The 23771-nt window shown below is 39.2% G+C and overlaps 1 protein-coding gene across 1 annotated transcript in view; it reads right to left on the reverse strand.

The window, feature by feature from the left end:
• rsph14 (radial spoke head 14 homolog) overlaps positions 1–23771 on the reverse strand; it is a 760969-nt gene that overhangs the window by 354521 nt on the left and 382677 nt on the right. The gene's annotated exons all lie outside the window — the stretch shown is intronic.

A 23771-nucleotide genomic window follows, 5' to 3' on the forward strand; every position in this document is an offset into this window, starting at 1 on the left:
TATCCCTCCATACACCTCTCATCTATATACCTGTCCAAGTTTTTCTTAAATGTTAAAAGTGAGTCTGCATTTACCACCATCTGGCAGCTCATTCCACACTCCCACCACTCTCTGTGATGTAAACAAGATTGAAAAAGTATAGGGAAAACCTACAAGAATTTTGCTGGGACTTGAGGACATGAGTTATAAGGAAAGGTTAAATAGGTTGGGACTTTATTCCACTGAACATGGAAGTCTGAGGGGAGATTTGACAGAGGTATACAAAATTACGAGGGGTAAAGAAAGGGTAAATGCAAGCTGGCTTTTTCCACTGAGGTTGGGTGAGACTAGAACTAGAGGTCATGGATTTAGGGTGAAAAGTAAAATGTTTAAGTGAAGCATGAGGGGGAACTTCTTCACTCAGAGTGTGAGTGTGGAACGAGCTGCCATCGCAAGTGGTGGATACGAGGTTGATTTCAACATTTAAGAGAAATTTGGATTAGGTACATGGATGAGAGGAGTATGGAGGGCTATGATCTGGACATACTGTAGGTGGATTGGTCTAGGCAGATTTATGTTTCGTAGATGGTCCGTAGGGCCTGTTTCTGTGCCGTAGTGTTCTATGGCTCTATGACATTAATAGTAGTGAAAATGTTGGACACTTTTCATTAAGGATTTGAAAATAGCACACCTGAAAAACCTTAAACATTAGATTTTCAGGTCTAATGAAGTGCTACTACATAAATGGTGTGGTGCATGGCCAAATGGTTAAGGTGTTCATCTAGTGATCTGAAGGTCGCTAGTTCGAGCCTTAGTTGAGGCTGTGTGTGTGTCCTTGAGCAAGGCACTTAACCACACATTGCTCTGTGACGACACTGATGCCAAGCTATATGGGTCCTAATGCCCTTCCCTTGGACAACATTGGTGGCGTGGAGAAGGGAGACTTGCAGCTTGGGCAACTGCCAATCTTCCATAAAAAAAAACCTTGCCATGGCTCGCGCCCTGGAAATTTTCCAAGGCACAAATCCATGGTCTATCGAGACTAATGGAGGCCTACTTACCTACATAAATGGTTTAAAGCACATGGGTTTAGGGGTAAAATAATGGAATGGAAATTGATTGACAGACATCAAAGTAGAATAATGGGAACTTTCTCAGAATGACAGGTACCAAAAGGGTCTATGCTCGTGTCGAAGTTGTTCACGTTGTTGATCCATGACTTGGGTGATGTTTCTAAATTTCCTGATGATTCAAAAGTGAGTAAGATTAGGGTTGTGAGGAATACAAAGAGGTTTCAAAGTGATTTATCAAGTTGAGTGACTACATAAATAAATGACAGGTCTGTATCATGTAGTTAAATGAGAAATTATAGTAGAAAAATCAGAAATGCAAAGTATTATTTGAATCAGGGATTCTCAACCAGGGTCCACAGATCCCCTCCATTAATGGTAAGGCTCCATGACATCAAAAAGGTTAGGAACCCCAATTTAAATGGTGATTAATTGGAAAATGTCGAGGTGCACAGGTACCTGGGTGATGCACCATCAATAACTCTCTGAGACGTGAGGCGAGATATCGGCTTTTATTGACTGGAAGAAAGAACAAGTAGTAGTTGACCACCATACTACATCCTGGAGACTGAGGGCTGGGCTCAGGCCTCAATCGCCTTTATACCGGGGTCTGTGGGAGGAGCCAAGGTCAGTGGGAGGGGCCACAGGAGCAGTCAGCAGGGGGCGTGTCCAGACAGGTATATGTAGTTCACCACACTGGGTGTATCTATACCAGTAAAGTAGCAGGTTTGACAAATAATTTGTGTAGAAAGTGGTATGTGTGCCTTCAAAGGAAGAGAATTTGAGTACAGAACCAAAAATAAGCAAACAATTATATAGGGCCACACTGTGATCACATCTAGTGTTTACATGCAGTTTGGACTTCTTAGCCAAGAATAAATATACTCACCACAGAGGGAATGCAGAGAAGGCTCACTCATCTGATTTTTGGGAATTTGGGGTGATAAGACTACATTCACAAGAATAATAGGGGATAATATTGACATGTACAAGATTCTGTGAGCTAGACAGCTTGGATGCAGGAAAGAAATTTCCCCTGCTGGGTGAAGTCAAGCTAATACTCAGTTTCAGAAAAGTGGAAGAAATTTAGGGGTGAAATGAAGAGAAAATTCTTCTCTCAAAACACTGTGAACTTGTGGAATTCTCCATTGCAGAAGGCTGAAACCAAATCGCTGAATAAGTTCAAGGTGTACATGGATTTCCAGACACCAGTGCCATTAATTAATACCATAAATTAATTTAAAAATTTTAAAAATAATACCATCAAATGGTATGGGAGAAAAAGAAAATATGGTATTGAGTTACAAAATCGGCCACAATCAAACTGAATGGCACAACCTACTTGAACAATAGTACATCAAGAAATGTCCAGTCCCCTGCCACCATACTAATAGTGAAGAGCACTGGAAAATTATATTTAGAGCCTATATTTTTTCCTTCTATGCTTAAACTCAATGGATTTTTACTGATTGGATTCTGTCTCTGTATTTTCTATTTGAAAAAGCTTAAAAATTCAAAGCTTGGAATAGTCAAATTGCTTTCAGAAATGTCTAAAGTTATCCAGTCCATAGTTGAGTTAGAGAGATGAAACAGTCAGGACAAAGAATCTAAGTAAAAGTCTAACTGTCTCCCTTAACAACCCCAATTATCTCTAAACTGGATTCAGAAGGGTTTCCATCCAAACCCAACAAAATAGTAATAGTTAATAACATTTGACACTGAATTATGCAGTTATTGATAGTTGACAAAACTTAATCAACCAGATTGGTTCAGAATCAGAATGGGGTTTATTATCACTGACTTATGTTGTGAAGTTTGTTTAGTGGTAGCATTACTGCATTTCTTTTCCCATTACGTATTTATGCATCTAGGAATTTTGCAGGACTTAATCTGCTATTCTTTTCATTCCTTCTTTGCCTTTCTTTGTAAATTCCACACCTATATCTTCTATATCTCTCACTCTTTCCATGCTGCTGAGGCCTGTGCTAAGCTTCTTTTGCTGTCATCATACCTGTACATTCTCTGACCTTAATGGAGCCTCAGTGGCCCTAATTTTTAACACTCCATGTAATCTGTCTGCAGTATTTCATTCTTCTTTCTATCTGGATCACTGATATCGACGTAGATTACATACAATCCTGAAATCAGACTTGTGGCTACAGAATCATCTACTTGCACCATGTCCTCCCAACTTCCATTCTATTGATTGCTTGTTTTCTACTGCTCCCTCAGTAGACTGCATCGGATTCAGGTTCAGGCTTATTTATCACATGTACATCAAAACATACAGTGAAGTGTGTTGTTTGTGTTAGCTACCAACACACCAAAGGATCAGTGGTCAGTGGGTCACTGGGGTTAGTGGTTGGAATGATGGAAGACTAGCAATGTCTGGAGTATTAGGGAATAACTCTGAAGGTGCGGGATAGATTCATCCCAAAGAAGAAGGATTCTAAAGGAAGAATGAGCCAACCATGACTGAGAAGTCAAAGACAGCATCAAAGCAAAAGAGAGAGCATAATTATCATAAAAATTAGTGGGAAGCTAGAGGATTAGGAAGCTTTTAAAAACCAACAGAAAGCAACTTCTGTTGTAAAAGAGTAAAAGAGAGGCAAGAGTGGATATCAGGCCACTGGAAAATTATGCTGGAGGTGTAGTTTTGGGGGGGGGAGAGACAAAGAAATGTCAGTGGCAGACAAACTGAATGAATATTTTGTGTCATGGAGTAGAAATGAGTCTAGTGACCATTACTAATGAGAAGATGCTTGGAAAGCTGGAAGGTCTAAAGGCAGATGGATTAAAGGGTTCTGAAAGAGGTAACTGAAGAGATTGTGCAGGCATTAGTAGTGATCTTTCAAGAATCACTAGATTTTGGAATGGTTCTGGAGGACAGAAAAATTGCAAATGTCACACCACTATTCAAGAAGGGAGGGAAGGAAAAAAAATACAGGAAATTATAAGACAGTTAGACTGACTTCAGTAGTTGGGAAGATGTTGTAGTCTATTATTAAGGGTGAGATTTCAGGGTACTTGGAGGCACATGACAAAATAGGCTAAAGTCTTAAAGAGAAAATCTTGCCTGATAAATCTGTTGGTTTTTTTTGAGGAAATAACAGGCAGGATAGAGAAAGGAGAGTCAGTTGATATTGTTTACCTGGATCTTCAGAAGGCCTTTGACCAAGTGTCCAATGTGAGGCTGCTAAATAAGACCCCATTGCATTACAGAAAAGATGGTCATGGATTGGATGACTGGCAGGAGGCAAACTGTAAGCATAAAGTTGGCCTTTGCTGGTTGGCTACCAGTCACTAGTGGTGTTCTACAGGGATCGATATTGGGACCATTTCTTTTCATGTTATCTGTCAATAATCTGATGACAGAATTGATAGCTTTGTGGCCAAGTTTGCGAGCAATACAAAAATAGATGGGGAGGCAGATAGTGTTCAGAAAGCAGAGAGTCTGCAGAAGGACTTGGACAGATTAGGAGAATGGGCAGAGAAGTGCAGATGGAACACACTGTGAGAAGTATATGGTCATGCTCTTTGGTAGAAGGAATAAAGAAATAGATTATTTTCCAAACAGGGAGGAAATTAAGAAATTAGAGGAGCAAAGGGACTTGGGAGTCCTTGTGCAGGGTTCCTAAAGGTTAATTTGCAGATGAAGTTGGTAGTAAGGAAGGCAAATAAAATGTTAGCATTCACTTTGAGAGGACTAAAATATAAAAACAAAGATGTAAAGATGAGGCTTTATAAGGCATTGGTTATATCTACAAGTCACGGTACTATAGCATGATCAGTAAGTTGTAGTTATAATCAAAAATAATTGGCTATGCTCTTTTGAGTAGAGAAGAACTTTTAGCCAACCTTTCTGGAAAAAAAAGATAGTTAAACATAACTTACATTTGTTGAAATTAATATCTTTAGAAACATAGAAAACCTACAGCACAATACAGGCCCTTCGGCTCAATATGCCCTGCCAAACACGTACTTACTTTAGAAATTACCTAGAGTTACCCATAGTCCTCTACTTTTCTAAGCTCCATCTTTCTTTCTCTTTCATAAATTTTATAAACACATAAGGCAAGCATAATAAATTTCTGTTAAATAACTGGCTGAAGCCTAAATGGCATTAAATTTTTCTAAATATTGGCTCAGTAGATTTAATTTAAATAAAGGTTATAAATTAATTTTAATTAATGCTATTTATGATATGAATATTTTTGACAATGTTGAATACAGTGATAAAGTTACTAAAAACCATAAGACAAAGCCTGAGAAACAATTCTATACAAGACTTTGTAATTTATTTTTTTATTGAAGTTCATCATCAAACAAGCATTTCCATAAGATGTATTTTAGACATTGTACATATATATCATATAATCATATATATCACAAATCTCCACAAAGTATTTATCTGAGGTATACACTTATAGAAGAGTGGAAAGAAAAAACAAGCAAAAGGAAAGAACTATGTACAAGTAGGGAGTGATCTTTTTTTACAACAGTTTCATTGCTTTGTGAGAATAAAATCAGGCCTACGAGGCATTATGTAGTTAAACCATTTTTCCCAGTATGAATCAAATTGTTCCAGCTTATGGTTAACAGATGCTGTTATCTTCTCCATTTTGTAAATGTCCGTTGTAATTTCCATCCACGTATTTAAAGTTGGGCTCTCCTGTGATAACCATTTCTAGGAAGAGTCTTTTTACCAGCCACCAACAGTATATTCATTAAATATTTATCTCTTTTCAACCATTCTTGAGGTATATATCCAAAATATATGGTCTTACTCTCTAAAGGTATTTCACATTTAAAGATGCCTTGTAAAGCATTGTGTATCCCCCTCCAATAGTTTTTAATAACAGGGCAGTCCCAAAAAATATGATAATGATTTGCATTTTGATTTCCACAATCTTTCCAGCAAACAGGGAGGTTACTATCATAATGGGATTTCTGAGAGGGTGTAATAAAATATCTTATCAAGTTTTTCCATCCGGACTCCCTCCATTTCTGTGAACTGGTACACTTCCATTGATATCTCCATTCTTCGTCAGTTATAATTATCCCTCCTTCCTTCTCCCATTTTGTTTTAATGTATGAAGTCGAATGTGTTTTAAGATTTGACAACCCCTTATACATGCTTGAAATGATTCTACTACCATTATCTGAATTGTATGCTTTTCTGAAAGAGCTCTATCAAGCATGTATTTGCCTTGGTTACATTTTTAAGCATCTTATTAACATACTGTCGCATCTGTAAATACCGATAAAAAATCTTGTTTTTCTAAAGTGTTTCTCTTTAAGCATTTCAAAACTGAATAGTGTTCCTTCTTTCATTATCTTGCAAAGAACTGTTATTCCTTTAGCTGTCCAGACCTTAAATCTAGCATCCAATTTATTTGGTGTAAAATCCGAGTCATTTAAGAATTGCAACATCTCCCTCTAGATTACGGTATATTCTTTTATAGTAGTTTTCCATATTTTAAGAGTCAGTTTCACCCATGGGTTATCAATAGTATTTATGTACCTTTGCAGGTTGTTATCAGCCAAAATTGCTTGTATGGGGATGGGAAGTACCCGCTCCTCAATGTTTTTCCATTGAGCGTCATATGATGGGTTACACCAACATATCACAGCTCTGAACTGTGCTGCAAAATAATAATCTCTAAGAGAAGGTAGGCCCCATCCTCCCCCCTTTTCCTTTGCTAATTGCAAAGTATTGAGACGAACTCTAGGCCTTTTACCCTGCCAAATATGACTTGATAGTATCTTGTTCCATTCATTGAATTGATTTTGATTAATCTCTATTGGTAGGGTCTGAAAGAGATATAACAGTCTGGGCAGTATATTCATTTTAATAGACTCAATCATTGAACTGAGACTGAAAAAAGGAATCAGGTTCCATCTTGCCACATCTTCCTTAATTTTTTTATATAAAGGCTGATAATTACATTCTGATGATTTTGCCAAATTGTTTGGCATAATGATGCCCAAATATTTGAAAGACTCTGTGTGCCATGCCCAGGGGTATCGACTTTCAATTTCTCTTGGTGGGCTATAGTAATATGAAAGTAATTGGGTTTTATCTATGTTGATCTTGAATCCTGATGACTGACCATATCATTCAAAGGATTGCATCAATTTAGGTAAAGAGTATGTTGGTTGCCCTAGATAGATCAAAATGTCATCCACATAACAAGCCAATTTATGCTCTGTCCCTTTAATAGTAATTCCCCTGATATCTTCATTTTGTCTGATGTATTGAGCTAATGGTTCCAGATATAACGCGAAGAGTAGTGGTGACCATGCACAACCCTGTCTCGTGCCCCTTTCTAGGGTAAGACTATTTGATAAATATCCATTGATTTTAATCCTAGTAGTAGGGTTGACAAGACTTTGAAAAAACATTTTCTTACTAAATTACATAATCAGGCTCAAGTATAGGCCAAGCATGTGAAACCTGTGTTGTTTTTTTACTAGACACAATGGAATAGGACAACTTGGGTCACCAGTCCAAGTTGCTTTCATTGATAAGTGAAATTGATAATTTCATTGATAATTGATAAGTAGCTTTCATTGTAAAGACAGACTTTTTTTGTGCCCATTGTTGCACTAGTGCAGCAAAATGACCCAGAAGGTTGTAATTCTTAATCATTAACCTTATCAGAATTGTTCGTAGGTCTAGGCCTAGAATCCTCCTCTTCCATCTCACACCTCCTCTTCACAAATCACCACACTGGACTGTCTTCAGAATGAAAATTTTCCCCCAATTTTCTGTTACACTGGTAGAGTGTGTTCACTCCCATACGTCAATCAGCAATGCATAAAGGGAAAATGGGGGAGGTAATTTCTGTAGGGAGAGGTTGATGTCACAGCCCAAGTTGTGCAAGTCCATTCAATGCTTGGAAAAGGCACTTCACCCTCCTCATCAGCCTACTGTCCTCCCCTCCGTGCAAAACAGCACACACCAATTGTCAGCAGCCTCCCCTATCTCACATCAAGAACTGAGAATGGACTCCACCAGATAAACATGGACCTAATGAGACCTCTAACGAGATTGCTAATAGGTCTACTCAGTCACTGCCCACCACTGCCAGCGCCAGCAATGTGTGAAGTTCAAAAAACTTTTAAAATCATGATCTCTCATGGAACTCCTAGTGACCTCTCACGGATCCCCAGACGAGAAACCCTGGGTTAGACCTTATATCGATATGCTGAGCAGTTTTGAGTCCCTTGTCTAAGAAATGATGTGTTGCCATTGGAGAGGGTCCAGAGTACATCCATGAGAATGATCTTGGTAATGAAAAGGTTAACATATGAGGAGCATCTGATGACTCTGGGCCTGTACTCACTACAGTTGAGAAGGACGAGGGGAGATCTCATTGAAACTTCTCAAATATTAAAAGGCTTAGATAGAGTGGACACTGAGAGGATTTTTTTTTTATATAGTGGGGAAGTCTAGGACCAGTGGGCACAACCTCAGAATACAAGAATGTCTTTTTAGAACAGAGATGAGGAGGAAGAATTTAGCGAATTTACTAGAAGGTAGTGTCATTGCCACGGAGGGTTGTGAGGTCATATCATTTAAAGAAGAGATTGATGGATTCTTGATTATAAGAGTATCGAAGGATACAGGGAATGGCAGGAGAATGGAGTTGAGGGGGATAATAAATCAGCCATGACGGAATGGCAGATTAGATAGATAGATAGATAGATAGATAGATACTTTATTCATCCCCATGGGGAAATTCAGATTTTCAATAGTTTTACTGATCAACTTAATTGTAGTTTGTAAATATACACAAATTTAGAATTTGATGGCTGCAACACACTCAACAAAAGTTGGGACAGAAGCATGTTTACCATTGTGTTACATCACCTTTCCTTTTAATAACACTTTTTAATCATTTTGGAACTGAGGATACTAATTGTAGTAGATTTGCAATTGGAAATTTTGTCCATTCTTGCTTGATATAAGACTTCAGCTGCTCAATAGTCTGTGGTCTCCGTTGTCTGATTCTCCTCTTCATGATGCGCCATACATTTTCAATAGGAGATAGATCTGGACTAGCAGCAGGCCAGTCAAGCACACGCACTGTCAAGCAAAGCCATGCTGTTGTAGACCGTGCAGAACGTGGTCCGGCATTGTCCTACTGAATAAGCATGGACGTCCCGGGAAGAGACGTCGCCTTGATGGCAACATATGTCTCTCTAAAATCCTAATATATGCCTCAGAGTCAACGGTACCTTCACATACATGCAACTCACCCATGCCGTGGGCACTGATGCACCCCCATACCATCACAGATGCTGGCTTTTGCACCTTTCGCTGATAACAATCAGGATGGTCGTTTTCACCTTTGACATGGAGAACTCGACGCCCATTTTTTTCCAAAAACTAGCTGAAATGTGGACTCATCTGACCACAGCATACGGTTCCACAGTCTTTCGGTCCATCTGAGATGAGCTCGGGCCCAGAGAACTCACTGGCATTTCTGCACAGAGTTGATGTATGGCTTCCTCCTTGCGTAATACAGTTTCAAGTTGCATTTCTGGATGCAGCGACGGACTGTGTTAAGTGACAATGGCTTTCTGAAGTACTCCCGAGCCCAGGTGGCTACAATTGTCACAGTAGCATGACGGTTTCTTAGGCAGTGCCGCCTGAGGGCTCGAAGATCACGCACATTCAACAGTGGTTTCTGACCTTGCCCTTTACGCACTGAGATGTCTCTGAATTCTCTGAATCTTTTCACAATATTATGTACTGTAGATGTTGAAAGACCCAAATTCTCTGCAATCTTGCGTTGGGAAATGTTCCTTTTGAACTGACTAACAATTCTCTCATGAATTTTGGCACAAAGGGGTGAGCCACTACCCATCCTTGCCTGCAAAGACTGAGCCTTTGATGGACGCTACTTTTATACCTAGTCATGATACCTCACCTGCTACCAATTAGCCTGCTTAATGTGGAGTCTTCCAAACCAGTGTTACTTGAATATCCTGTGAACTTTTCAGTCTTATTTTAACTCTGTCCCAACTTTTGTTGAGTGTGTTGCAGCCATCAAATTCTAAATTTGTGTATATTTACAAAATACAATTACGTTGGTCAGTAAAACTATTGAAAATCTTTTCTTTGTACTTTTGTCAGTTAAATAAAGGTTCACGTGAATTAACATATCACAGATTTTTGTTTTTATTGCATTTTGGAAAATATCCCAACTTTTCTGGAAATGGGGTTTGTACTATGTCTTATGGTCAGCCTGCAAGTGCCACCATACCTGCCAGCACCAACATAGCATCTCCACCATGAACGGCACAACAATAGAGCACAACAAGCGACTAAACAACAACAGCAAAACATGCTACATTCCTCCCTTCCTAAAACCCATCCACCCATGCACATACACAGTCCTCTAACCCCATGCCAGGCTGTTTTTGGCCTCCACCTTCAGTGGACTCGGACTCGCAGACACTCAGCCTTAACTTCTCCAGTGAACTCACAGAGATTAGCAGAATCAGTGCTCCAGCCATCGGGTCTTGACTTCTGATCAGTCTTCAGTATCAATCCCAGAACTTGCCAATGACAATGAATAAGGACCCTGCAAGCTTGACCTATAATTAGACAACTCAGAAACATTACATTTGGTTTCCTCACCCAAAAACAACTACATTTGAGGTGCGACCTCAACAGAGACCACAGTATGTGGCATGTTGGCCATTCAGTCACAGTACAGTACCATAGACTGATGCTGGTTTTTCTCCTGTGAGAAACCTTCACCATTGTTTAGACCCAAGTTACAGTTAAAGAACATGAGGTATTCAGGGGACCCCTGCAATTACCTGCCTGCTCTGCAGGGGTAGTGCGGTTGACATCCATTCCCTCTCTATCTTAAGCTCCTGATAAAAAGGTGTAATACCCTGTTTTAAGACCATGCTCTAATTTATTAATACAGTTTTGCTGTTGGGCATTTTATTTTTTGCAGATCTCTTCAAAATGAAAATCTATATAAAAAAGTGTTTTAAATTATATTATACAATCAGCTATTTCATTTTTGCTATTTAAATTTCAGTTGATTAATAAGTTAAGCTTGTTGAATTAGCCAATAAGATTTGTCTTTGCTTGTGTTTTGCTCAATAAGATGCCCAGGAAAAGAACAAGTAGCCATTTTCTGGAGACAGCGCAGAATCAAAGGAGTTTCGAGAAAGGCGAAGGAATGAAATGGACAATGAACATGGCTGAAGAATATGGTGAAACGCTTAGAAAAATAAATCTGGAAGGACAGATACAGATGTCAGAAAATCCTCATGGTTTCACGGAGAATGTATAGATAAAATTTCAGTTAGCCAGCTAGCACACGACATTGGAGAAAGTTCGACACCTTTTTTCTTGGAAGTTGTGGATATTTCCTTTGCTTGGACTAGTTCTCTTTTGGTACCATGAGTAAACTGACTGAAGCAAACTAAACTTATTACATGGTAATTTGCTCCAACGACTGTATACATGCTATAAACTGATACATATGTGATGGGCTCTTTTCTTTATTTTGTTTGTTATAGTTTAAAATACAGTACAATTTCCATCTGTTTACACTGGTGTGAGCTAAATTATTGCTTCCTGGTGAACATTAAATTTTTATTGGTGTCTGTCAGTATTCATACAGGTAATTGTCTTATTTTCCTTCAGAAGAAACATTCAAACATTTATGTTTTGTGGTTACCCAAATCATATCCATCGTAAACCTGTTTATTTCCTGGTAATGGCCCTTTCATTATCATTCCCATGCATCATAGAGTTATGTTGCTATTAGTTTGTATTCACAGTAATAGCCAACTCATTGCAAACCTACGGTGAGAGGGTTACATAGACAATGCTGAGTACTGCAGATATATTCCAATTGATGCTCAAGATCCCAAATCCAAATTTCAGATATTGAGCTATTCCACTTAACAATAATTATGACATACTTAGTTATTAAAGACATTGAAGCATCTTAGATTTCTCTCAGTAATATGGGATCATAGCAACTGGATTACTGAACTAACAGAGTCCAGAAGCCAGTTCAAATCCCACCATGGCAGCTGTGAATTTAAATTCCAGTAATAAATCTGGAATTGAAGTCAATGATGATCATGAAGTGACAAAGTTGTTGTAAAAGCCTATCTTGTTCACTCATGTGCTTCATGGAAAGAAATCTGCTACCCTTACACAGTCTGGCCAGTATGGTTCTGAACTATTCAGGAGACTGACAGTTAAATGCCTTCTCAGTTCAGGAGCAAGCAGAATGGACCTTCATTACCTTCATTTAATAGGTACCTTAATTTCTAGCAACATCCACATTGTGAGAAGGAGAAAAATCCAAGAGTGCTGAGAGGTGCTTCCATTCTTCTGTTTATAAAATAGTAAGTAAAACTGACCTCAGACCAATACTTATTAAGTCTGAGACACTTATTTGTTTTCTTTGTAATTGAACACTTTTTAAAATAATATGCATCACTATTTTCCTCTTATTTCAACATATTTTCAAGCTCATTCAATTCAAAAACCCTTCACTCTGTTAAATTAACATGCAAATATAAATGCATATTTTCTATGACTGCTCTTGGTCCATCAGAAGTTTTTAAATATCTTCAAACCGCTCCCAAATTTCCGAAGTACCAACTCATCAAATGGTGCTTAATTCCATTCTAGTAATTAGTTGCAGCTGACTATAATTATCTGCTGACAACCACCAACAGGCAGTTGTTTACTATTTGCCTAGCATTATATAAGAAACATAAGTTAAAGTTAACTATAATTAAAAGTTAAGTTAAACTTTAACACAAAATTTAATTTTAGAAAGAGATCCAAGCCTTACAAACATCAACACTGACCAGGTTCCCATTTTTATGTACTTGCTGAAGTTGCATTCAGATGAGGTACTGCAGCAAAATGTCAGGGGTCATATGTGGTAATTGGATGAGGAATGAGAAAGATGGTCAATGATTACACTGGCACATTGGAGGCAGGAAAGTGATTTGAGATTGGGGTCTCCACTGGAAGCATTGGGTATTATTGCTAAGGATAAACAGGAGATGTGTAATCTGGAGGGTTAGGACCTGGATCCTGGGCAACTTGGGAGCACTGGAGGGTTGGGAGCACAAGACATCTTAAGACAAGACTTGGTCAAGGAACCAAGGCTCGGACCTCAGAACTCTTCTGCAGTGAACTGCATCATGTGAAACTCAGTGTAGTGCAGGAAGGGGCCAAAGATAAGGCTGAAACTCATGACTTGTTGAGAAGATTGTTATATTTTGTAACTCCAAATTGCACGACTACTTCATTTTTTTACTTTAGCAAGGCTTGCACTTATGATGTGATGGCGTAACTGTGTATGCCATTCATGTACTTTTACATTTAACCTGTAATAAATTATGTAATTAAACAAAGATACTTAATCAAACAATACCTTTACAATATTACTTATTACTTATTAATATTAAATATTACTGATATAGTAAGTACACAATACTTCTCACTGCTTAGCTATTAATTCCAACTCAATATAGAATGCATCTCAACATATATATATATATATATATATATATATATATATACACATACACACAGTATGCTATATAATACAACTACTATATATTGGAGTTTTTCGAGGATGTAACCAGGAAGTTAGACGGGGGAGATCCAGTGGATGTAGTGTACCTCCATTTTCAGAAGGCATTTGATAAGGTCCCACATAGGAGATTGGTGGGTAAAATCAAAGCTCAGGGCATCAGGGGGAAGACATTGACATGGATAGAAAACTGGTTGGCAGATAGAAAGCAAAGGGTAGCGGTGAATGGGTGTTTCTCAGAATGGCAGGTGGTGACTAGTGGGGTGCCACAGGGCTCGGTATTGGGACCACAGCTGTTTACAATTTACGTCAACGATGTAGATGAAGGCATTGAGAATAACATCAGCAAATTTGCTGATGATACTAAGCTGGGTGGCAGTGTGACATATGATGAGGATGTTAGGAGAATTCAGGGTGACTTGGATAGGCTGGATGAGTGGGCAGATACTTGGCAGATGATGTTTAATGTGAATAAGTGTGAGGTTATCCACTTTGGGAGTAAGAACAGGAAGGCAGATTATTATCTGAACGGTGTAGAGTTAGGTAAGGGAGAAATACAAAGAGATCTAGGAGTCCTTGTTCATCAGTCACTGAAGGTGAATGAGCAAGTGCAGCAGGCAGTGAAGAAGGCTAATGGAATGTTGGCCTTTATTACAAAGGGAATTGAGTACAAGAGCAAGGAAATCCTCTTCCATTTGTACAGAGCCCTGGTGAGACCACACCTGGAGTATTGTGTACAGTTTTGGTCTCCAGGGTTAAGGAAGGACATCCTGGCTGTAGAGGAAGTGCAGCGTAGATTCACGAGGTTAATTCCTGGGATGTCTGGATTGTCTTACGCAGAGAGGTTAGAGAGACTGGGCTTGTACACGCTGGAATTAAGGAGATTGAGAGGGGATCTGATTGAAACATATAAGATTATTAAGGGATTGGACAAGATAGAGGCAGGAAATATGTTCCAGATGCTGGGAGAGTCCAGTACCAGAGGGCATGGTTTGAGAATAAGGGGTAGGTCATTTAGGACAGAGTTAAGGAAAAACTTCTTCTCCCAGAGAGTTGTGGGGGTCTGGAATGCACTGCCTCGGAAGGTAGTGGAGGCCAATTCTCTGGATGCTTTCAAGAAGGAGCTTAGATAGGTATCTTATGGATAGGGGAATCAAGGGAAATGGGGACAAGGCAGGAACCGGGTATTGATAGGAATTGATCAGCCATGATCTCAAAGTGGCGGTGCAGGCTTGAAGGGCCGAATGGTCTACTTCTGCACCTATTGTCTATTTTGCAAGTAAATGCCTGATTAGCAAGTCAATATCCTTCTCAGATATGTTACCTACAGGAACTGTTGTAGTCAGATCACTGTTTTCGTCACTTTCACGATTCCTCTGAGCTGCATGGTCCTTCCTTGGTCCAATATGCTTTTCTGCCAGAGGCAGAGGCTGGCATCAACATCTGTTTGCCCACTGTTGGGCAAAGGTTCATGGTGTGCAACATAGAGACAGTGTGGCATCATCCAGTACCTTTCTTAATTTGCTTCCAGATGGCTTCATTCAGGGATGTGGCATACAAATTGTGGTTGGATCTCCAATCAAGTTGTAGTTGTCTCAGGGAATTATGGTTCCACAATGCTGTCTCTCCTGATTTTACCACATACAACCCTAATGTGGCTTGTTGGTTGTTGTATTTAATTGTTACAGATGTCATTCCCACAGGAGTTATCTTTTCTCCAGCATAGGTTCTTGTTTTGATATCTGCAGGCTTCAGTTCAGCATCTTTGAAATGCCATTTGAAGTCATTTCATGGAATGACTGAAACAGCTAAGCCAGTGTCCAATTCCATTTTACTTAATTTGCCGTTCACTTCTGGTGTAAGCCATATTGCTTGTCTTTTTTTAGTTTCCACATTGTAAATCTCAAGGCTACTCAGTTCTGTGTCACTCTCATATCATATTTTCGACCAATAGCATGCAGAGTAGTACTCTACTTGAAACTGCAACTTGACTTTTTAGCTTTTTCTTTTCCTTATGCAGTCCATTTACTTTTATCTGCCCAACATGCTCATTGTATATGTCATAGTTTTATCTTTAAACCTGTGTGGTCTGGTGAATGTAAGCCCTTTCCACAACGGTAACACAGTTTGTTTCAGACTAGTTTCTGTCTAGACATTCCAATTTTGTTCATGCTCACTTTCATTCCTGACTGCAACTCAACTGTATTTCTGCCTGCTGTTTCCATTGATACATCTATTTCAACTGATCTTTTAAATGTAAATTCTACTTCAATTAGAAGCAATTTTGAATGCTTTCTTGTAAGATTCCACAAACTAAATGATCTCTCAGCGCATCACTAACCTCATCATTGAACTTACAATGCTCAGACAACAATTCAGCCACGTATGCTGAAATTGACTCCCCTTGCCTTTGATTCTACTTATGAAACCTAAAATGTTCTGCAATCAATAATGGTTTTGATTCTAAATGTTCCTGTATTATTTTCATGATAGTAGCAAAGCTTATTTCAGCTGATTTGGTTAGAGTAGTCAATTTTCAAAGCAAACCATATGCCTTTCGACCCAGTGCAGACATGATGGAACTCACTTTTAATTGGTTATTTCATTTGCTTCAAAATACTGCTCAATTCACTCAGTATAAGCTAATCTGTTGCGTAATCGAATGTGTCTATTTTTCTGACATAGCCAGCCATTTCTGCTGTTTTCTTCCATTTTCTGCCTTTTTTTTTTACATCGACTGCTTTCTGTTCTGTGCAGCAAAGAAAGTGTGCTACACTTTTTTAAAAACTCAAATGTCTCACTGTGCAACAGGTAAGTCTTGGGTTCATTTTAAAACTTTTGTTTTTTGGAGTTTCAAAACAACAACTATAAATTAGTTTTATAAATTAGAAAAACAGAGCCAGGAGATGCATGTCTACTTTGTTTTAGCAAGGCATACACTTATGATCAATATTCCCTCTAATTTTTAGCAGTCAGTGTGCGCAAAGATCTTATGTTGTGCAAATTTTTTTCCTGTGACAAAAGTATGTGTGCACTGAATGCACACATGGCACAGTTTACGTAGGTTTACAAAATATTTGACATAAAACTGCACAGAATAACAACAAAATAACATACATATTTAAGTCACTCAGTTACTTTTTCTCTCTCCTGTCTTTGGCATTTACCCATTCTTTGTAAACTCTGTCTAGACTAATAGAACTTCCATCCAATTGATAGCTTTTGATTCTCATTAACATACCCAAATGACATTCACCTAAACGGTTTCTCAGCTTGTTTTTGAGTTGATTCATTAGGCTAAAACCTCGCTCACAGTCCACATTAGATGCAAGAAAGGTTCCCCCAAAATCCATCAACTGTGCAAGGTCGCAAAACTGTTCATTTTGAAGTACAAATGCCACCATTTGAGCAAAGTTTGAAATCAGTTTGGATTTAATTTTTTCTTGCACGGAAAATTTGAAATCATTAAACTGTCTAACTTTTACAGTATTTTCAGCTGGAAAATCATGATATTTTAGACATAAGGCCTTGTTCATAGTCAAATATGAAGTTACAATCTGCAATTGAGAAATCAAAAGCTGACCATTCTTGTACCTCATCTTCAGAAAACCTTTCTTCTAAATGAACACAAAGACTATTTATAAAAGTCAACAGCGAACTTGTATCTATTGTGACATTTTCGGTGTAGCAGTTTCTACTATTTTGTTAAGCCATTTAACTTTAAACAAATTTGCAGTTCTTTTGTGCTTCAAGCCCTTCGCTTCTTTTGAGTTCGACATAGTGAATCAATACTTTTCTCAATAAAAACTTAGTAAGCTATCTACAGGATTTGAGTCTGATCTTTGTAAACTATGATATGAACACTGTTCGCCAAAGATGGCTGTCACTGTGATGCAGCTATACAAACTGGAACAGAAAAAGTGAGGTGACGTAAATTAGTGATGTGCTTTGTGGTATTTGAGAAACTGACCAACTGGTTAACAGAAACATTTAGCTAAAAGATTATTTTCAATAAGTATAACTATTGTTACGTACCCCGTAACTGGGTCACTTACCAGCAAAGATAGAGAGGTCCGTTGAAGTCTGATGGTACTATTTTTAACAGTATTTATTGATAAAAATACACAAAAATAATATCAATGCAAACATACAGATAATATACGTCATCAATACTAAATCTAAAAGCGCGGGTATAATAATAATCAATAAGAAATAGCTCTATTGTTGTCTAGGGGATAATGTATTGTCCGATGGAAATATAAAAGTCACTCAAGTTCATTCAAGCTGCAGGCTGCAGCCTTTGGTTGGAGTCAAGAGAGAGAGTTTAAAACTTGCCCATTCCTTTTATGATGTCAATCCTTCGAGAGTCGTTGGGGCTGATTTCTCCTTTGTTTAGCTAAAGCCGTTCTTCCGTGGTAAGGCCCACCAATTCCGAGGCGAATGGAAAAGGACGCACATGGGCTTTCCACCGGCTTTCGCTATTACGTTGTTACAGGATTTCTAGCGTTTCTTCTGGTGCGTCTGAAGGGGCTGTTCCCCCAGACCCTCTTTTATACTGACTCACAGGGTCTCAGATGTCAATTAGGGTGGAGGGATGCCTCCCCTCAACCAGCCCACTTTTGGTCATTCCCTGAGGGCTTCAAATAAATAGCACAGTACTCAATACACTATTCCGTCTCCAAGAGACAATGGCCGTTTCCCGTAGCTTTGTATCACCGAGGGGCCAAGACATTCCAAATGTCTCTCTCTCATTTCCTGGGTCTCCTGACCCGAATTAATAGCGATCTTGCGATTCTCAAAAAGGAGGGGGCTACTTTGGGAATCTTCGACCCCTCAGAGTTGGGCACAGGCGTAACACTATCAATTACTACATTATTTTAGGTAACTAACCTTTTGTGCGCACATTAATTTCCTTTGTTTGTTGGTTGAAAAACATGTGTGCATGCACACACGCGCACAGCCAAGAGGGAACATAGCTTATAACATGGTAATGTGATGATGTCAGTCATTCATTTACTTTTAGACATAACCCATAATGAATTATGTAAACAATATTACTCAAAATATTACTGAAATATTAAATACACAACAAAGATCTTATTGTCTCCAGAGTGAAACCTAACATCATGGATAGTTGTGATGCTTCACTCCCAGATAAACTCAAATCCTTTAATGCACATTGAAATGGGGAATAAAACCACACCTGTGTGAATTCCTGCAGCATCTGGTGACCCTGTGTTCTCTGTCTCAGAGGCCAGCATCAGAACAGTTTGCAAGATGATGAACCCTCACAAGGTGCCAGGTCTCTTGGGTTTACCTGGTATGACCCTGGAAACCTGTGCCAACCAGTTGGTGGGCATATTCAAGGACATTTTCAATCTCTCACTGCTGCAGTTGGAAGTTCCCATCAGCTTGAAAAAAGCGACAAGAAGAGCAGGCTCAGATGCCTCAACAACCATCACTTAGTGGCACTCACAGTAACTGTGATAAAATGCTTTGAGTTTGGTCATGGCTAGAATCAACTCCAGCCGAAGCAAACACCTGGACACACAGCAAGTTACCCATTGTCACAATAGGTCCACAGTGGATGCAGTCTCAATGGTTCTCCACTCAGCCTTGCATCATCTGGACAATAGTAAAAGTCAGGCTGCTGTTTATTGACTACAGCTCAGCATTCAACACAATAGAACCCTCAGTTGCAATCAACAAGCTCCAAAACCTGAGCCTCTGTATCTCCCTCTGCAACTGGATACTTGACTTCCTCACCGGGAGACCACAGTCTATGCGGGTCACAAATAACATCTCCACCTCACTGGCAATCAACACTGGCACATCTGAAGGATCTGTGTTTAGCCCATGCTCTACTCTCTCTACACCCATGACAGTGTGGCTAGGCATAGCTCAAACACCATCTATAAATTTGCCAATGACAACTATTGTTGGCAGAATTTCAGATGGTGAGGAAGAGGCATACAGGAGCAAGATAGATCAGCTGGTTGAATGCTGATTTTCTCAAGAAAACCCTTGCACTCAATGTCAGTAATACTAAGGAATTTATTGTGGACCTCAAGAAGAGCAAGTTGAGGGAACACATAGCAGTCCTCATCAAGCGATTAGCAGTGAAAAAGGTGAGTAATTTCAAGTTCCTAGGCTTCAATGTGTCTGAAGATCTATTCTGGGCCCAACATATTGATGCCACTACAAAGAAGGCACAACAGCACAACATAGTCGTTCCTCTTTAGAGGAGGTACGTTGATATAAGGGTGTGTTCAAAAAGGTCAGTGGTACCCTTATCAAACCTTGACCACAGGAGGACCATGGCGTCCTTAATGGGAACTCTTGTAAACAGGGACACCATATTGAAACACATCCATCCTCCAGGGTCAGCTGGATGTTGGTTATCGTTTTTATGGAATTGGTTGAATTAATGATTTGCTCATAGCCCGCAACAAAGGAAGACAGCATGGTCACTAAATGCTTAGCAAGGTAGTGAGTCAGAGAATCTATTGCACTGATGATAGGCCTCAGGGGAGACCCATCTTTGTGTATCTTGGAGAGCCTGTAAGGTCTTGGTGATACCAGCACCTGAGGTAGAAGTGTTTTGCATATGATTGCTGGTAGTGGAGGACATCCTCACAATCGAATCCATGGGATTCCACTGTAGAACTCTGTAGGCAAGTTTGTCCAGAATCTGTTGGACTTTCCTTTGGTATTCCCCCCAGAAGATCAGGACTCATGATGACTGGGTTTTGTTGTAGTGCCTGGAGGGCCAGTCACTCTCCTCTTGTAATGTTCAATTTCAGCAAAATAGCCCTTTTGAGGGCCACACAGACCTCTGTCCTTACTTCTTTCATTGTATTCAGTGGTAGTTTTCGGATTGCTTGTTCTACTCCGCCAATGTAGTCCTGATAAGAAATAGCTCAGGGAACCAGAGTGAAGTTTAGCACCTTGCCGAAGACCAATCTAATCACCTCATTGATGTTTTGCTCAGTTTGGTTGATGACAACCCTTTCTGTGTCCAATGATGGGGTGGCTATAGTCTGTTGGGATAGTTTGTTGTGTTTACTGACCTGCATCGCAGTATTCCTTTGTGAAACTAGTTCTCCTTGGACAGCAATAGACCTGTCAATAAACTCCCAATCACCAAGAGAATTTAGTTCTCTATTTGTGTTGATGTCAGAGTGGATCTAATGTGATGGATGTGCTCAGTAATCAACGCTTAGCCAGCACGTCGTAGAATGCATTTAGCCACCAGAGAAACCAATGCTGAATGCAACCTAATGAACTTAGGGACTAGGTCCTTGTCCCGGCATCTCAGAAGAAAGGCTAAAGAACAAAAAAGCCTTGCCTTCGTTTTACGCAATGATTCAAAGTGTTGAATATTGCAGTGAACTTCCTCCCCTTACAGTTAAGTGCAAAAAGGATCTAGTGCCTTCAAGCGTATATGACAAATAAACTATTCTCGGGTTTCCTAAACAGGAAACCAAACAATGAGGAGGAACCATCACTACCACCAGGCTTCCCTATATTTCCACATTTCTGGAAGAGATGCCAGATTAATACCATCCACAAACCCGTAAGGAAGCTCAAATCACAGCTTACATGGGTCAAAGATGACCTGGGACTCAGGTCAACTGGCGTTATCAGGATTCCCTGTGAATGCGGAGCAGCATATATCGGCCAGAAGAGAGACACAGTGGAATCTCGAAACAAGGAGCACAGGAGGTGTATCCATTTGGTTTACCCAGAGAAATTGGTGTAGCAGTACATTGCATTTGCAATGGCCATTGGATTTACTTCGATGGTATAAAACTACTGTGCTGCACCAATGGTTTTTTTGAACTACCTGGTGAAGGAAGCCATTGCAATAAGACTAGAGAATAATAATTTTAATTAAGATCAGGACTTCAGGGACTTAAATGGTAAGGTTGAGAATTCAATTGTAAGCAAGGTGGAACAGTGGAAACCTGATTGGTTAAGGACTAACTAAGGAGGGAAGGACGATGGTGGCATATATACCACTGGACTAGACGTGCCTAGGCATCATTCCAGATGAAGATGGTGGAGTTTGTCTTTGAAATGTCAATTGAAATCAATATCTGATTCCAGTTGGAAGCCCAAGAAGAGTTTATTCATTAAAAATTAGACACTTTACTAATTAAAAAAGGATAAATATTTAAACCGCTCTGCCTTAACAGCTCCATGCCCTTTCCACTTTCCTCCCAAGTTACTGGGGCAATTAACAAATGACATCATGTTATTGATCCTATCTACATTTTTTCTGAGCTCAATCTATTTCCAGGATATTTTACTTATTCACTGATTTTTTGGGGACCTGGATATCATGGGCAAAGGTAGCATTTAATGCCCATCTCTAATTTTTTAATTTTAAATGGTGATGTGACCTTTTGAACTACAGCAGTTTTCTGGGTAAAGGTACAACTATTTGGGAGGGAATTTCAACATTTAAAACCAAAGATGATGAAGGGGACTGTGAAGAATTTCCAAGTCAGTACGTTGCGTGGGACTTAGAAGGAAACACTGAAATGGTGGTGTTTTCAAGTTCATGCAGTCCTAATCTTCTTGGTGGTCAGGTCACTGTTGGAATTGCCTTGGTGAGTAATCAGGAGGGAGTTTCCTATCTACGTTTGGCTTGATGCCATAAGACTTCTTGGGACCTGGAATCATTACAGAGAATAAGCTGCCAGTCCCTCCTGAAGCTCTGGCAATTCCATTCCCCTAGTGAGTCTGAACGTGTCGGGGTTAGTATAATTATACAATGCTATTGTTTCACCAACTGCTTCACTAAGATGTTCACACATCTTGCAATATAGACAAATGACCTCAGATGTTTGTAATAATGTAAGAACATAAAAGTCAGGAGCAAGATGAGGTCTTCTGGTCCTTCTTGCCTGCTTCACTATCCATCATGATCATAGCTGATCTTTGATCTCAGTACTATTTCCCTGCACTGTCCTCACTATTCCCCAATTCCTTTGATATCTATTGATCTCTGTGTTTAATGACACAGCTCTCAAGGATAGAGAAATCCAAAAATTTGCCACCTTCTCATTCTTAAATGACCTATCCCTTATTCTGAGAATGTGACCTGTAGTTCTATTCCTCAACCAGGGGAATTATTCTCCATTGTTGAGCTCAGTAAGAATTTTTTGTGTTAAGTGAGATCCCAAGTCATTCTTAACTTCAGAGAATACATGTCTGGTCTATTAAATCTTTCATGTGGCAAAACTACTATCAGTGGAACCATGTAGTGAACCTGATTGCACTTGGTTTAGGAAATAAGAATTATGCAAAAGGCTTTGCCATACTCAGTGCCCTGACAGACACTAGGTAGTAAATCTAGTTTTATTCTTTCTCTGATTCAACATAGCAACAATGGTACAATTGATTTGAAAGCAAACTACACTGGTGAGTCTCAAGTTGCATATTGGCCAAACCAGGTACGGATGACAGTTTGTAGAGTGTGAGGATGCTAGTCCATTCAAAATATGGAACTTTTATGGTCATAATGAGCTCTAGATTATCAATAGACTTTAAATTCAATGTGCCAATGTGGGATTTGAACTCTAATCTTTGGGTACTGGCTGAGTTTTTTTTAACTACAATGCTACCGTTGTACCTCATTGTGATTGTGTGTCATGTAAGTTAATCATGTTGGAAAGTCAGAACAATATCAATAATAATTCAGAACAGCACTTTGCTTTATAAAACCAACATTTTCCCATCAACTTTCCATTTTCGCAATGTGTTGCATCAGCCAAGAATTACACCGGCAGTACTGAACACGCTGGAACATTATATTATGAATTAACTGCATGGACTAAAGCCAATACATAGAAAATTTGATTACAATATCCCTCATACTGGCAATGAGCTTCCAACAGACACAGCTTTGTGTTTCTCCGCATTACTGAGATGCCTGCTCTGCTTGCAGTGTATGAGGATGCTACTGTACACTGCACCATTCAGATAAAGAGCTGACAATTCCTGTACAAGCTGAGCTCAAAGAATGATGCTTAAATGTATTGTTGTTTTCAATTATAAAAGAGATCAACATGTATTCCATAATTTTATTGGTGTTTGTTTCATAATGTGG

Source organism: Hemitrygon akajei, chromosome 9 (assembly GCF_048418815.1).
Source record: "Hemitrygon akajei chromosome 9, sHemAka1.3, whole genome shotgun sequence".
NCBI classification, from domain to species: Eukaryota; Metazoa; Chordata; class Chondrichthyes; order Myliobatiformes; family Dasyatidae; genus Hemitrygon; species Hemitrygon akajei.